At 42.3% G+C, this 13,596-nt stretch overlaps 1 protein-coding gene and 1 long non-coding RNA gene across 5 annotated transcripts in view; one reads left to right on the plus strand and one right to left on the minus strand.

Moving 5' to 3' along the window:
- Nucleotides 1–3,835: 3,835 nt before the first annotated feature.
- The window catches only part of LOC129845786 (protein RD3-like), a 91,997-nt gene continuing 82,236 nt past the window's right edge, over nt 3,836–13,596 (plus strand). The window contains exons 1-3 of one of the 4 annotated variants that reach the window (XR_008758103.1): nt 3,982–4,240; nt 4,339–4,435; nt 4,509–7,495. The gene's annotated coding sequence lies outside the window, so the exon portion shown is untranslated. Of the gene's footprint in view, nt 4,241–4,338; nt 4,436–4,508; nt 7,496–13,596 lie in introns of those variants that run through there. The other 3 variants (XM_055913702.1, XM_055913701.1, XR_008758104.1) reach the window with 3 other exon arrangements.
- LOC129845790 (uncharacterized) lies at nt 11,349–12,594 on the minus strand. The gene is made up of 5 exons (XR_008758108.1): nt 12,438–12,594; nt 12,267–12,373; nt 12,081–12,141; nt 11,900–11,970; nt 11,349–11,727 (listed from the first exon to the last, which is right to left on the minus strand). It is a non-coding gene; the product is annotated as an uncharacterized LOC129845790 (long non-coding RNA).

A 13,596-nucleotide genomic window follows, 5' to 3' on the forward strand; every position in this document is an offset into this window, starting at 1 on the left:
CCTTTGCTTGTAAAATATATGAATGTTAATGCTATCATCTAGTCTAAACAACAGCTAGACTTGTTTTACAATATGCTCACCAGTGATGCGGTACAAGGGAGCCATGTAAATCTAGTTTGGAAAATATGGCAGCCATGTTTGTCAAGCAAGAACTCCCTAATTCCATTCACTGCTTCCATTGCCTGAGATCTTAACTTAGTTTGGCCACTTCAGCGTGTGACAAATCTTTGTACTTGTTACGGCGTACACATGACAAGTAGTTTACAATTAACAAATCAAAAAGCCAATTGTTGTCACCTCCCCAAATGCAAGCCTAGCTTAAACGTAGCACGAAAGCTAAACAGAGCTAAACTTACAGCAGAGAAGAGGGGTGGCCAGAAGAGGACTGGCCACCCCTCATAGCCTGGTTCCTCTCGGTTTCTTCGTAGGTTTTGGCCTTCCTAGGGAGTTTTTCCTAGCCACCGTGCTTCTACACCTGCATTGCTTGCTGTTTGGGGTTTTAGGCTGGGTTTCTGTACAGGACTTAGATATCAGCTGATACATTTGATTTGATTAAGTCCTTGGGGTAAGGTATTGTGGAGAGGATGATGCAGGAAATGTTACTTAGATGGGGGATTTATCAACAGTTTTACTAAGCTAAATACCCCTGGAAAGGGGGGTCTGATCTGGCAACCCTGTGATGCCGTGTTCAAATCAACTAACGGCTTGGAAGTCTTTGTCTTGAATGCACTGAAGTCTATGGTGGTACTCCGAGATCCCAGGTGTCTTAAACACCTTACGTCAGTCGAGTCTGACAGACTCTTACGTGATAACCCGACTGCGTTGTATGGCGTTAGCTCATATTAGTACCACCTTCAAAAGTGTTTTACACACGTCCATTACAATCTAGGCAAGAATCAGAATGCAGGCATAAAATGCTAAGTACATTATACTTAGGGTATGTTTACAGTAGAAACGTTACACAGAAAATAAGGCATTTTGATAGGAATGCACGCATGTCCAGTTATTTGTAAGGAAGGGAATGTGGGCACCAGGCAATAAATGTGCCGGGGGAAAGTTTGTGAGCGGCTGGCAAGCTTGGCTTGCCTTTCCGATTTGGTTTCATACAACTGCTCTTAACACTGACTGAATACTTGTTGAATTCAGGCACAAGTGACCTCTTGTGTTTAAAACGGTTATTGCACTAAACATAATGGATGGTTCACACGCCTGTGCAGCATGGAAGTTGATGTTTGAAACTGAATAGGATCAGTTGACAGGATCCCTAGAAGTTGATGATACTTTCAATGGAATTTCCTGTCCTAGAGGAATGCGCTAATTGGGAGTTGCTAAAAATGAACAAATACCACAGTCAAGTGTAGCAGCATCTTGCTAGCCTTATTTAGCTAGCTAATGTTCATATTTAAAAAAATGTTACGACACAGCTGGGTTTGTCATAAGCATTGATTTGGGTGAGCACTTTGCCACAGATGGACACCGCTGGCCTAATTTTTTACTTTGTCATCTTCTCAAGAATTTAAATTGGGTAACTATTGAAAGATTACTTATTTTTCCTACATTGTAATGGACACTGCAACCTTTGGTAGATGGGCTTCAATGACTTTGCCCGTGATTATGCACGCGGCAAATGACACTTTATTTTGCGGGTCTCTTTTCAGTATCTGGATACATGTTACACCAAGCAGTGGAGTGAAGCAACTTTATTGGTCAAAACCATTTATTTGGGGGATAGGGTTTGCCAAATGCTATCAAATCACGCAATTTTACAATTTTTATGAAATGGTTGCAAAACCCCAAATTTGGCACAAGGCTCATCTGTCACGGGAGTAACTTTGCAGCGGTTTATTAAATCAAATGTCACCCTGGTGGGGGTGGTAGCAGTTTGAAAAAACAGGCTGATAATGTTTTGTAGATCATAGGAAAAGACACCACATTCACATGGCTGTGCACGAAATGAGCAGTTCAGATTTGTCACTTCAGCTGCAACTATATCATACTTGGCTTAAATCGTTGAGTAAAATCCTGAGGAAGCTCTTGTCTGTCAGCTCAAGTGGATTTGTACTGGTGTGGGGGTTTGTCTCTCAATGTAACGTCTTCAGATTTCACAAATCCCTTTTTGCTAATATCTGTCAGTTAAACAGTAAATGATAAACCTCCCAAAGATGCAAGTGACAAAAGTAGGCCTAAACTGTCAATGCGTAGGTTACTTTGTAGAGCTGCTCCCTTCACAGAAGTCCTCCACGTGTGAATCTGATGCCATGGGTGTAGAATATATTTTGTGACCAATTTTTTCGACAGCGGAGAATTGCTCTGGCGCATTGCATGAAATTCCTAATTAAAATGAAGTACTTATTTTGAAAATATGATACCGACTGTCTATTCGGGAACTAAGGGTTAAACCACGGTCAATTGATCAATATTCAGGTCGCCTGTAGTCTGACAATTCTGGATCATTTAGAATTTGAAGAACCATTTAGAGGGATGTCTCACCACATGAGAATGCATTCATGTCAATGTAATTGAATATACATGTTGGACATACGACGTAGACATTTGACAGCCGTCATTTAACTAGCTATAAAAGCCTTTGCAGTAGACAAAGTAATATTGTTGAGAAATGCTATGGCATTGCTAGTATGACCCTCCCTTGACAAATTTATATGCATTTTTTTTTTCAAATAGGCAGCCCAATATCTGTTTTTTAATAAATAAAAAATATACTAAATCAGATTTTTCCAGGTCTGATTGGCCAAAAGATTAGAAATTAAAACCAACAAACTACTGTCGTGACCTTGAATTATCTGAGGACTGTTTAATTGTTACCCGACTCTAAATGAATCGTGTTAGGATTTGGGGTGCCGAGGAAACGGTTTTAAAGATACCGTCTCCCAACTTAAACTCTAGACGGTAGAAATCTATTACATTGCTAAAGTCAACTTATTAACCATTGTATCCTCCTCGCACCTGTAAGAACCCCAGCCTTATGATTCAGTACTATACAAATTGGTTTAATTTATTTACTAGCTAAACACACAGGTCCCTAGCGGGCTGACACAATATGACGGCTTGTTACGATGTCTCCCCCAGCCATGGTTCCATAAGGGACACTTATCGTTGTTACATTTTTGCATGAATGTATTTATGTGGATGCTGCCGTGGTTGGGTCTTTCTGATTGGCTCCCTGAGGTCACAATGTCAATAGTTGTCCGTGGCTCCAATGACTAGTCTTGAACGGAACTTCAGGATGGATTTTCCTTTCACTCATTCTGGAAGATGGGCTAATCAACCCTGTCGCTGATTCCTCAGTGGGTGATGAGAGTAGGATGGTTTGGATATAGTAGCAGAATGGTCCCACTGAAGTTAGCTTTTCTAGGTACTTGGCTCAAACAGCTAATCGGCTGTACCAGTGACTGTCTGTCTGAGGGGTGTTTATTCTCCCTCGTGTTGGTATTCAGGTTTCGGACCACTTTGGACATGAGCTGCAGCTCGCCGTCCTTAGGAAGGTGCATTTAGGGAAGTTTCAAATGTGTAGCTTGCGACTGACGGTTTTCTGGTCTAATGTTAATTTCAGTTACCAATCCTTTTATGAACTCTGGCCGCCGGGGACAGTTCTGTCAGTCTGACCCGCTCTCTGATGTCACTTGTGGCATGGCTACTTACTATGCACATTTTCTAGGAGTTTCTCTAATATGTTCAAAAGTGAATACTGGAACAATATTTCTAACATAAGACTGGTCAGAGATAGAAAAAGAATGTCATGTTTTTAAAAAGGAAATACTGGAACTAGAAAAGTGCTCACGCTACAGGTAGGAAGTCTCGAGCCTTTACATTGAATACGAAATATGTTGGGTGTTTTTCAAGACCGAGGTGAATTTAGGAGGGGTAAGAGTTTTGGTGGGAAAAGCCTGTTAACAAAGACATTCCTTTAGTTCATACTGGAGGTGGAGAAGGAACCCACTTCTCCTGTCATTTACAACATGGTGTAAATTGATCTGATCCTCACAGGACAGTCATGACACCACCATAAGACTTCGTACACAAGGCGGTTGGGGTTTAGTGTTCTTGTTCCTAACTTAGTCCCTCTCTCTACACTGGCAGTTGTGAGAACCCGGAGGATCCGTACCGTGTGGTCTTCCACCCGGTGGTAGCTGACGCCAGGGTCCACTTCCCCCCTCACGTCAAACGCTTTGAGGTCTATATGTTTTCCTTCGTCGAGGATGCGGTTGAGCCGAGTGGCCAGGTAACAAAGTTCACCCAACAATCTTTAGGTTAATTTTGTGAGTGGCAATCATCCCTTTATTTAAATTTATCTGACACCATCAAATCTTTGATTCCTAGGTCTTCGTCCATTGTGATGTGGTCATCTGTGACGCCAGTAGTCCCTCTGGCGGCCCCTGTAGTGGACAATGTGTGAATCAGGACAACTTGAAAAGAGGTAGGTCTTGTTTTATGCTTTCCAGACCCTGTCAGACCATAACTGAACTAATAGGTTCTCTCTCTCTCAACAGGTCAACGACATGTCAAAGACCTCTTTGAGGAGCCTCATTTGTATGTTTCTTCTGGATACATTCTTTGGGTGTAATGTCTTGTTCTAACATGTCAAATTAAGTGTTCTATAACAATTACGTTTGCTTTACTTGCGTGGCAACAATCCTAACCGTTGGAGCTACCTTAATTGTATCTGATTTGCGTATAACACCAAGGCGCATGTACTTTAGTGGATGTAGTAGGCTTGTCATCTGATGTGTATCAATCAACCCTTTTGTAAGCATGGAACTCTGAACCATCCACACCAATTTCCCATCTAGGACGAACAATGGGTGTCAACAAAAGCTTTCCAATGTCCAGTAGGAAGAACTGACTCAATGTTATAGCAGATGGTGGTTTGTGAGGCCAGCAGGGCTGTGGTTGGCTGCAGGCCCCAGGGAGCACAGCAGTGTTGGGAATTTTCAACTGAAATTACTACTTTACTTGATACCTCTCACTAGCTTGGTTTCCATCCAAATATGGACCTTTCTTTAATGATATGCATGTACATCTCAAATGTGGAGAGCTTGACTTTCTCACTACCTGTTTTTTGTAAGAAGTGTTCACAGCTGAATGTACCGAGCGGTCTGGTTATAAAACTACTAGCGCACAGCTCGGACACCCATGCATACCCCACAAGACATGCCACCAGAGGTCTCTTACCAATCGCCAAGTCCGGATTACGGAAGGTACAGAGTCATGAATACGTTGCAATCTATTCCGCATCAGGATCAGATTTAAAGAAACACCTTACGGAACAGCGGGGACTGAAGAGATGCAGCAGTTCCTCCTTAAAATTGCGAGCTTGCACCGCGGGATTGCTCCAGACCACAAGGGGGAATTGGCGCACTGGAGGATGAATTAGTTGGGTAACATGGATAAATAGGATGTTTCATTTACATAATATGCTTATGTGAGATATCATTAGAATGTGTCCCTTTGGACTATACAGTTGCACGTTTCCCTTCTCAGCTAGGGCTCAGTCACTTGGGGCCCAGAGAGGGGTGACGTCAGAATGGAACATTGTCTTCATATGTGAAGGGATGGCGTGATTAAGGGGAAACCAATTATCTCTTATCTCAACAATGTCTGTGCGCAAGTCACTACCCTCAGTGAGCTTGTCCAGGAGTGGGGAGAAGAGGAGGTTCACTTGAGATGGGATCAAATGTACACTGCTCAAAAAAATAAAGGGAACACTTAAACAACACAATGTGTGGCCTGCTGGAGGTCATTTTGCAGGGCGCTGGCAGTGCACCTCCTTGCACAAAGGCGGAGGTAGCGGTCCTGCTGCTGTGTTGCCCTCCTACGGCCTCTTCCACGTCTCCTGATGTACTGGCCTGTCTCCTGGTAGCGCCTGCATGCTCTGGACACCGCTGACAGACACAGCAAACCTTTTTGCCACAGTTCGCATTGATGTGCCATCCTGGATGAAGTGCACTACCTGAGCCACTTGTGTGGGTTGTAGACTCCGTCTCATGCTACCACTAGAGTGAGAGCACCGCCAGCATTCAAAAGTGACCAAAACATCAGCCAGGAAGCATAGGAACTGAGAAGTGGTCTGTGGTCACCACCTGCAGAATCACTCTTGTTTTGGGGGGTGTCTTGCTAATTGCCTATAATTTCCACCTTTTGTCTATTCCATTTGCACAACAGCATGGGAAATTTATTGTCAATCAGTGTTGCTTCCTAAGTGGACAGTTTGATTTCACAGAAGTGTGATTGACTTGGAGTTACATTGTGTTGTTTAAGTGTTCTCTTTATTTTTTTGAGCAGTGCATTTATATAGCTCTTCTTACATTAGCTGATATCTTAGTGCTGTACAGAAACCCAGCCTATAACCCCAAAAGGCAAGCAATGCAGGTGTAGAAGCACGGTGGCTAGGAAAAACTCCCTAGAAAGGCCAAAACCTAGAGAGGAACCAGGCTGAGGGGTGGCCAGTCCTCTTCTGTCTGTGCTGGGTGGAGATAATAACAGAACATGGCCAAGATGTTCATAAATGATCAGCATGGTAAAAAAATAATAATCACAGTAGTTATCGAGGGTGCAGCAAGTCATCACCTCAAGAGTAAATGTCAGTTGGCTTTTCATAGCCGATCATTAAGAGTATCTCTACCGCTCCTGCAGTCTCTGAGTTGAAAACGGCAGGTCTGGGACGGGTAGCACATCCGTTGAACAGGTCAGGGTTCCATAGCCGCAGGCAGAACAGTTGAAACTGGAGCAGCAGCACGGCCAGGTGGACTGGGGACAGCAAGGTAATCCTGAGGCATGGTACTAGGGCTCAGGTCCTCAGAGAGAGAAAGAGAATTAGAGAGAGCATACTTAAATTCACACAGGACACCGGCTAAGAGAGGAGAAGTACTCCAGATATAACAAACTGACCCTAGCCCCCCGACACAAACTACTGCAGCATAAATACTGGAAGCTGAGACAGGAGGGGTCAGGAGACACTGTGGCCCCATCCGATGATACCCCCGGACAGGGCCAAACAGGAAGGATATAACCCCACCCACTTTGCCAAAGCATAGCCCCCACACCACTAGAGGGATATCTTCAACCACCAACTTACCATCCTGAGACAAGGCCGAGTATAGCCCACAAAGATCTCCGCCACGGCACAAACCAAGGGGGGGGGGGGGCGCCAACCCAGACAGGAAGATCACGTCAGTGACTCACCCCTCCTAGGGACGGCATGAAAGAGCACCAGTAAGCCAGTGACTCAGCCCCTGTAATAGGGTTAGAGGCAGAGAATCCCAGTGGAGAGAGGGGAACCGGCCAGGCAGAGACGGCAAGGGCGGTTCGTTGCTCCAGAGCCTTTCCGTTCACCTTCACACTCCTGGGCCAGACTACACTCAATCATATGACCCACTGAAGAGATGAGTCCTCAGTAAAGACTTAAAACTTGAGACAGAGTCTGCGTCTCTCATATGGGTAGGCAGACCATTCCATAAAAATTGAGCTCTATAGGAGAAAGCCCTGCCTCCAGCTGTTTGCTTAGTAATTGTAGGGACAATAAGGAGGCCTGCGTCTTGTGACCGTAGCGTATGTGTAGGTATGTACAGCAGGACCAAATCGGAAAGAGGGGTAGGAGCAAGCCCATGTAATGTTTTATAGGTTAGCAGTAAAACCTTGAAATTAGCCCTTGCCTTAACAGGAAGCCAGTGTAGGGAGGCTAGCACTGGAGTAATATGATAACAATTTTGGGTTCTAGTCAGGATTCTAGCAGCCGTATTTAGTACTAACTGAAGTTTATTTTGTGCTTTATCCGGGTAGCCGGAAAGTAGAGCATTGCAGTAGTCTAACCTTGAAGTAACAAAAGCATGGATTACTTTTTCTGCATCATTTTTGGACAGAAAGTTTCTGATTTTTGCAATGTGACGTAGATGGAAAAAAGCTGTCCTTGAAACAGTCTTGATATGTTCGTCAAAAGAGAGAACAGGGTCCAGAGTAACGCTGAGGTCCTTCACAGTTTTATTTGAGACGACTTTACAACCATCAAGATTAATTGTCAGATTCAACAGAAGACCTCTTTGTCACAGGAAGGCCATAAAGATCATCAAGGACAACAACCACCCAAGCCACTGCCTGTTCACCCCGCTATCATCCAGAAGGCGAGGTCAGTACAGGTGCATCAATGCAGGGACCGAGAGACTGAAAAACAGCTTCTATCTCAAGGCCATCAGACTGTTAAACAGCCACCACTAACATTTAGCGGCCGCTGCCAACATACTGATTCAACTCCAGCCACTTTAAAAATGGGAATTGATGGAAATTATGTAAAAACGTACCACCAGCCACTTTAAACAATGCCACCTAATATAATGTTTACATACCCTACATTACACATCTCTTATGTATATGTATATACTGTACTCTATATCATCTACTGCATCTTGCCATCTTATGTAATACATGGACCACTAGCCACTTTATACTATGCCACTTTATGTTTACATACCCTACAGTACTCATCTCATAGGTATATACCGTACTCTATACCATGTACTGCATCTTGCCTATGCCGTTCTGTACCATCACTCATTCATATATCTTTATGTACATATTCTTTATCCCTTTACACTTGCGTGTATAAGGTAGTAGTTGTGGAATTGTTAGGTTAGATTACTTGTTGTTATTACTGCATTGTCGGAACTAGAAGCACAAGCATTTCGCTACACTCGCATTAACATCTGCTAACCATGTGTATGTGACTAATAAAATTTGATTTGATTTGATTTGATTCTTGGGACCTAGAACAAGCATCTCTGTTTTGTCCGAGTTTAAAAGTAGAAAGTTTGCAGCCATCCACTTCCTTATGTCTGAAACCTAGGCTTCTAGTGAGGGCAATTTTGGGGCTTCACCATGTTTCATTGAAATGTACAGCTGTGTGTCATCCGCATAGCAGTGAAAGTTAACATTATGCTTTCGAATGACATCCCCAAGAGGTAAAATATATAGTGAAAACAATAGTGGTCCCAAAACGGAACATTGAGGAACACCGAAATGTACAGGTGATTTGTCAGAGGACAAACCATTCACAGAAACAAACTGATATCTTTCCGACAGATAAGATCTAAACCAGGCCAGAACTTGTCCGTGTAGACCAATTTGGGTTTCCAATCTCTCCAAAAGAATGTGGTGATCGATGGTATCAAAGGCAGCACTAAGGTCTAGGAGCACGAGGACAGATGCAGAGCCTCGGTCTGCGCCATTTAAAGGTCATTTACCACCTTCACAAGTGCAGTCTCAGTGCTATGATGGGGTCTAAAACCAGACTAAAGCATTTTGTATACATTGTTTGTCTTGTCAACAGCTTTCTAAAATTGAGAGGAATGGAAGATTCGATATAGGCCGATAGTTTTTTATATTTTCTGGGTCAAAGTTTGGCTTTTTCAAGAGAGGCTTTATTACTGCCACTTTTAGTGAGTTTGGTACGCATCCGGTGGATAGAGAGCCGTTTATTATGTTCAACATAGGAGGGCCGAGCACAGGAAGCAGCTCTTTATAGCAGGTCCAGTATGCAGCTTGAAGGTTTAGAGGCCATGATTATTTTCATCATTGTGTCAAGAGATATAGTACTAAAACACTTAAGTGTCTCTCTTGATCCTAAGTCCTGGCAGAGTTGTGCAGACTCAGGACAGCTGAGCTTTGGAGGAATACGCAGATTTAAAGAGGAGTCCGTAATTTGCTTTCTAATGATCATGATCTTTTCTTCAAAGAAGTTAATGAATTTATTACTGCTGAAGTGAAAGCCATCCTCACTTGGGGAATGCTGCTTTTTAGTTAGCTTTGCGACAGTATCAAAAATAAATTTCGGCTTGTTCTTATTTTCCTCAATTAAGTTGGAAAAATAGAATGATCGAGCAGCAGTGAGGGCTCTTCGATACTGCACGGTACTGTCTTTCCAAGCTAGTCGGAAGACTTCCAGTTGGGTGTGGCGCCAGTTCCGTTCCAGTTTTCTGGAAGCTTGCTTCAGAGCTCGTGTATTTTCTGTATACCAGGGAGCTAGTTCCTTATGACAAACGTTTGTAGTTTTTAGGGGTGCGACTGCGTCTAGGGTATTGTGCAAGGTTAAATTGAGTACCTCAGTTAGGTAGTTAATTGATTTTTGTCCTCTGACGTCCTTGGGTAGGCAGAGGGAGTCTGGAAGGGCATTAAGGAATCTTTGTGTTGTCTGAGAATTTATAGTACGACTTTTGATGCTCCTTAGTATATTGAGTTATGCCTTGGATGATGTAATGTTTTGGTACTATGAAGTACCAGGAACGAGATTAGAACCTCGTTTTAGAGACCAAACTGAGCGATAATTTATAGCAAATGCAATCTGCCTAAGGGATACTCCATTCTCAAGTAAAAGGCCCTTTGTGAAGTTTTCCTAAGATCTGTGGTTCGTCATGTAAGTTGAGAGGGGTATATCTTTGCTATAAAAGATCTCAGTTGCCAATATCTTGGAACTCTCAACAATTCATAGATAGTGAATTGTTGAAAGTCACAGGGCTTTGGTAAAGCTCATATTATTAAAGATGAAGTTTAAGTATAACTCTGACTGGTGTGTGGTTTGTAACTCTCCTCATTTGGTAATACAGGAAATTGCCACGACAGCACTCATAATGCATTTGGGTACAAAGGCTTTGTGATGACGAATTTTGACGCGAGCCACCGTTGCCTTGTGGCGCTCAACGAAGATGGCTGACGTCTTAACGAGTCAAGCAAATGTACAATTTGAGAGGAATGTGTTAATGTAGAGACAAACGCATTGACTGCACAATTGTGTAAGCTTGCCTTGCAATGCAGCTGAAGTAACATAGCTAGCTAACTATTTACTTGCTTATTGTGTCGGGTTAAAAAGAACTATGTAGCCGATCTGGGTATGGACCCTAAAACATAAAGTTCTGAAGTAATATTCATACCAATCTATGAACCTCAAGTCTGAATGGCATTAATGAAGCCTAGAGTAGAATATAACTTTAATGTGCCATGGATGCAAGTCCTATATACACATGTACTGTAGTCTGTACATTGAATATATTCACCGGTCATGTACTCTTCCTTGGCAAATAAAGGTGCGGTTCAGGTATGACTGAGACAGTATTTTTCAGTCATATCAAATGCCATTATTTAAATGATGCGGTGTCTGCATGTATTACAATTATACACTTCAACAGTGTTTACTGCTCCTGGGATATCAATGATTACACATTGTAACTATACAATAGACTAAACATGATTGATCTGTAATTCATATATACAGAGAGAAAAAAACCTATGCACATTTAACTCCATTAATCTGTGGACGGACACAGGATAGTATTTCAACCAGTGGAGAATGTGAAACGCTTTATTGAAAGAAGTGCATTTTAATTGTAATATTATAAATACAAGTTCAATCTTGGGCGGGTAGGTGGACTAGTAACCGGAAGGTTGCAAGATCGAATCCCCGAGCCGACAAGGTCTGTCCTTCTGTCCCTGAACAAGGCAGTTCTTAGGCCGTCATTCTTATCTGACTTGCCTAGTTAAAAAAGAAATGGTAGGCAGATCTGTACTTCAATGCACATATGGTGTGCATTAGAAGATGAGGTGGGTAGAGAGGTAAGAACAGCGGCAGATAGCATATGATTCCTGAATGACAGTGCTACCCTAATATTCTCTCAGTTCATCACAATTGCGCTGTCGGGACTGGATTCCTCTCACATCAAAACATACCTGCAGACGAGAGAGCATGATTAAGCCTTGTTTTTTTAATGTCTAACACGGTCAGTCATCTCTAATCAGGAGGTGAAATGCAAAACTGACCTTGGATCATTAACTCTGGGGTTTCAATGTAAAGCATCTCTTTAATAATACTTCCTGTTGACTCAACCAAGTAACATCTCACCTATGATCAGGCTGTGCCCTCTGTCAGCCAGTTCAGATGCGGGAGAGGTTCAAAATAACAGCTGATATAACCTAGAGGATTTAGGGGGAGAGGGATGACGTGAGTGGCTACAGAGTACTTTGAGCTGAAAAACAGACCCATGAGGACAAACAATAGAAGATAATGCCAATAGGTGTCTCACCACTTGGTTATTGCAAGGCTAACCCATGACTTAGCAGCAACAGATAGTCCAGTGAAAATGGCTGTAAATCAGAAAATTAGCAGCTGACATCGTAAGTTTTTTTTTAAATTCATGCATGTGAGACAGATTCCATGTACACCAAGACAGGCAGAGATGGAGAAAAATAACACAGAACAGTTTAATTACCTCTGGTTAGGGACACTTTGCCAGCAATAAAGCTTCCACGGCCTGGTCCTCACACAGTGAACATCTGGCAATATCTACATTTTCGACCCCCTTGGTCAGCTTGCTCTCTGAAAGTAAAGAAAACAATAACTGAGATATGAGGATACGTCAATACAGCCCAGTGCTGCTTACCTGAGATGACATCTTCGTAGGTGTCCGCTTTGACTTCCTTCTCTGTCGGGGAAAAAATTGCTGTCAGAACAATTATTTTGACAAAAAGTAACAAATGCACCTCCATAGCATATAAGAAATTGCCTGTAAATAACCACACCTTCATGCAAGCGTGCTACTATTTTTTGAAATAACAAAAAAATATCAATTGATGTTGGAAGATATGGGTATGGTGAATTATTTGTCAACCATAAAACACCTAATGTGGTACACACAATGAATAATATAAAAATAACTGATTATCTTAAAATTGAAAAATTGTCACATATATGGTTCTTCGTCTGTAGGATTCATTTACTTACTGTACAGACAAGTATATTTTATACATATATATTTTTTTTAACAATTTTTTTTAATGTATTCCATAGACAGAACGAAATATATTTAGATGCATTTTGAATTTCTAATTGTCAATATTTTATTTTCTGTGTCATGTGTTCATGCCCATTTATGTACATCCTGTGTATGTTACCCTTCCAATGAGCTTATCATATAAACTACAACGCGAAAACTATGGTTTACCTCACTTTGAATCGTGTTAGCACAGGTAACGGCCGTTTACAGTCTTTCTTTAGTTTTTCATTCGTACTCTTCCCAATTCACTTAAACTATATTTCTTTATTTCCCATGGGCTTCACCAGAGTACCCCCTAGTGGCTGGAATACAACTGTATTAAGCCCCTTACAACACCTCCCTGCAAAAACGAAATGTTGTCCCAGTTGCAGCCTTGTTTTGCACGCTTTGTACAAAATAATAAAATGCAGTACTACAGGATATTTCTTAAAGTAGCTCTTTATTAGCTAGCTATAACTGGAATGTTCACGTATCGCCAACCAGCATCAAACTGACCATGACCTAACCATTTGGGTGGTCTTAACCAATCATAGCACAGTATAATATGGCGGTAAAATGCATCCAATTATTATTCAGTATGTTTACACATGAATATTACAGTATCCAAACTGATATGCCATTTTTAGTTGGCTGGATAACCTGCTGGCTACCCACAGACGTCCAGAGCGGAGTCTGTCGGTTCCATCTCCCAGCACCAGCGCTCCGATGCCCATGGAGCTGGGAGGTGCTGCGCTCAGGGAGACCGGAGGAGGTTCCTTCACGTGCA

Source organism: Salvelinus fontinalis, unplaced genomic scaffold (genome assembly GCF_029448725.1).
Source record: "Salvelinus fontinalis isolate EN_2023a unplaced genomic scaffold, ASM2944872v1 scaffold_0367, whole genome shotgun sequence".
NCBI lineage: Eukaryota > Metazoa > Chordata > Actinopteri > Salmoniformes > Salmonidae > Salvelinus > Salvelinus fontinalis.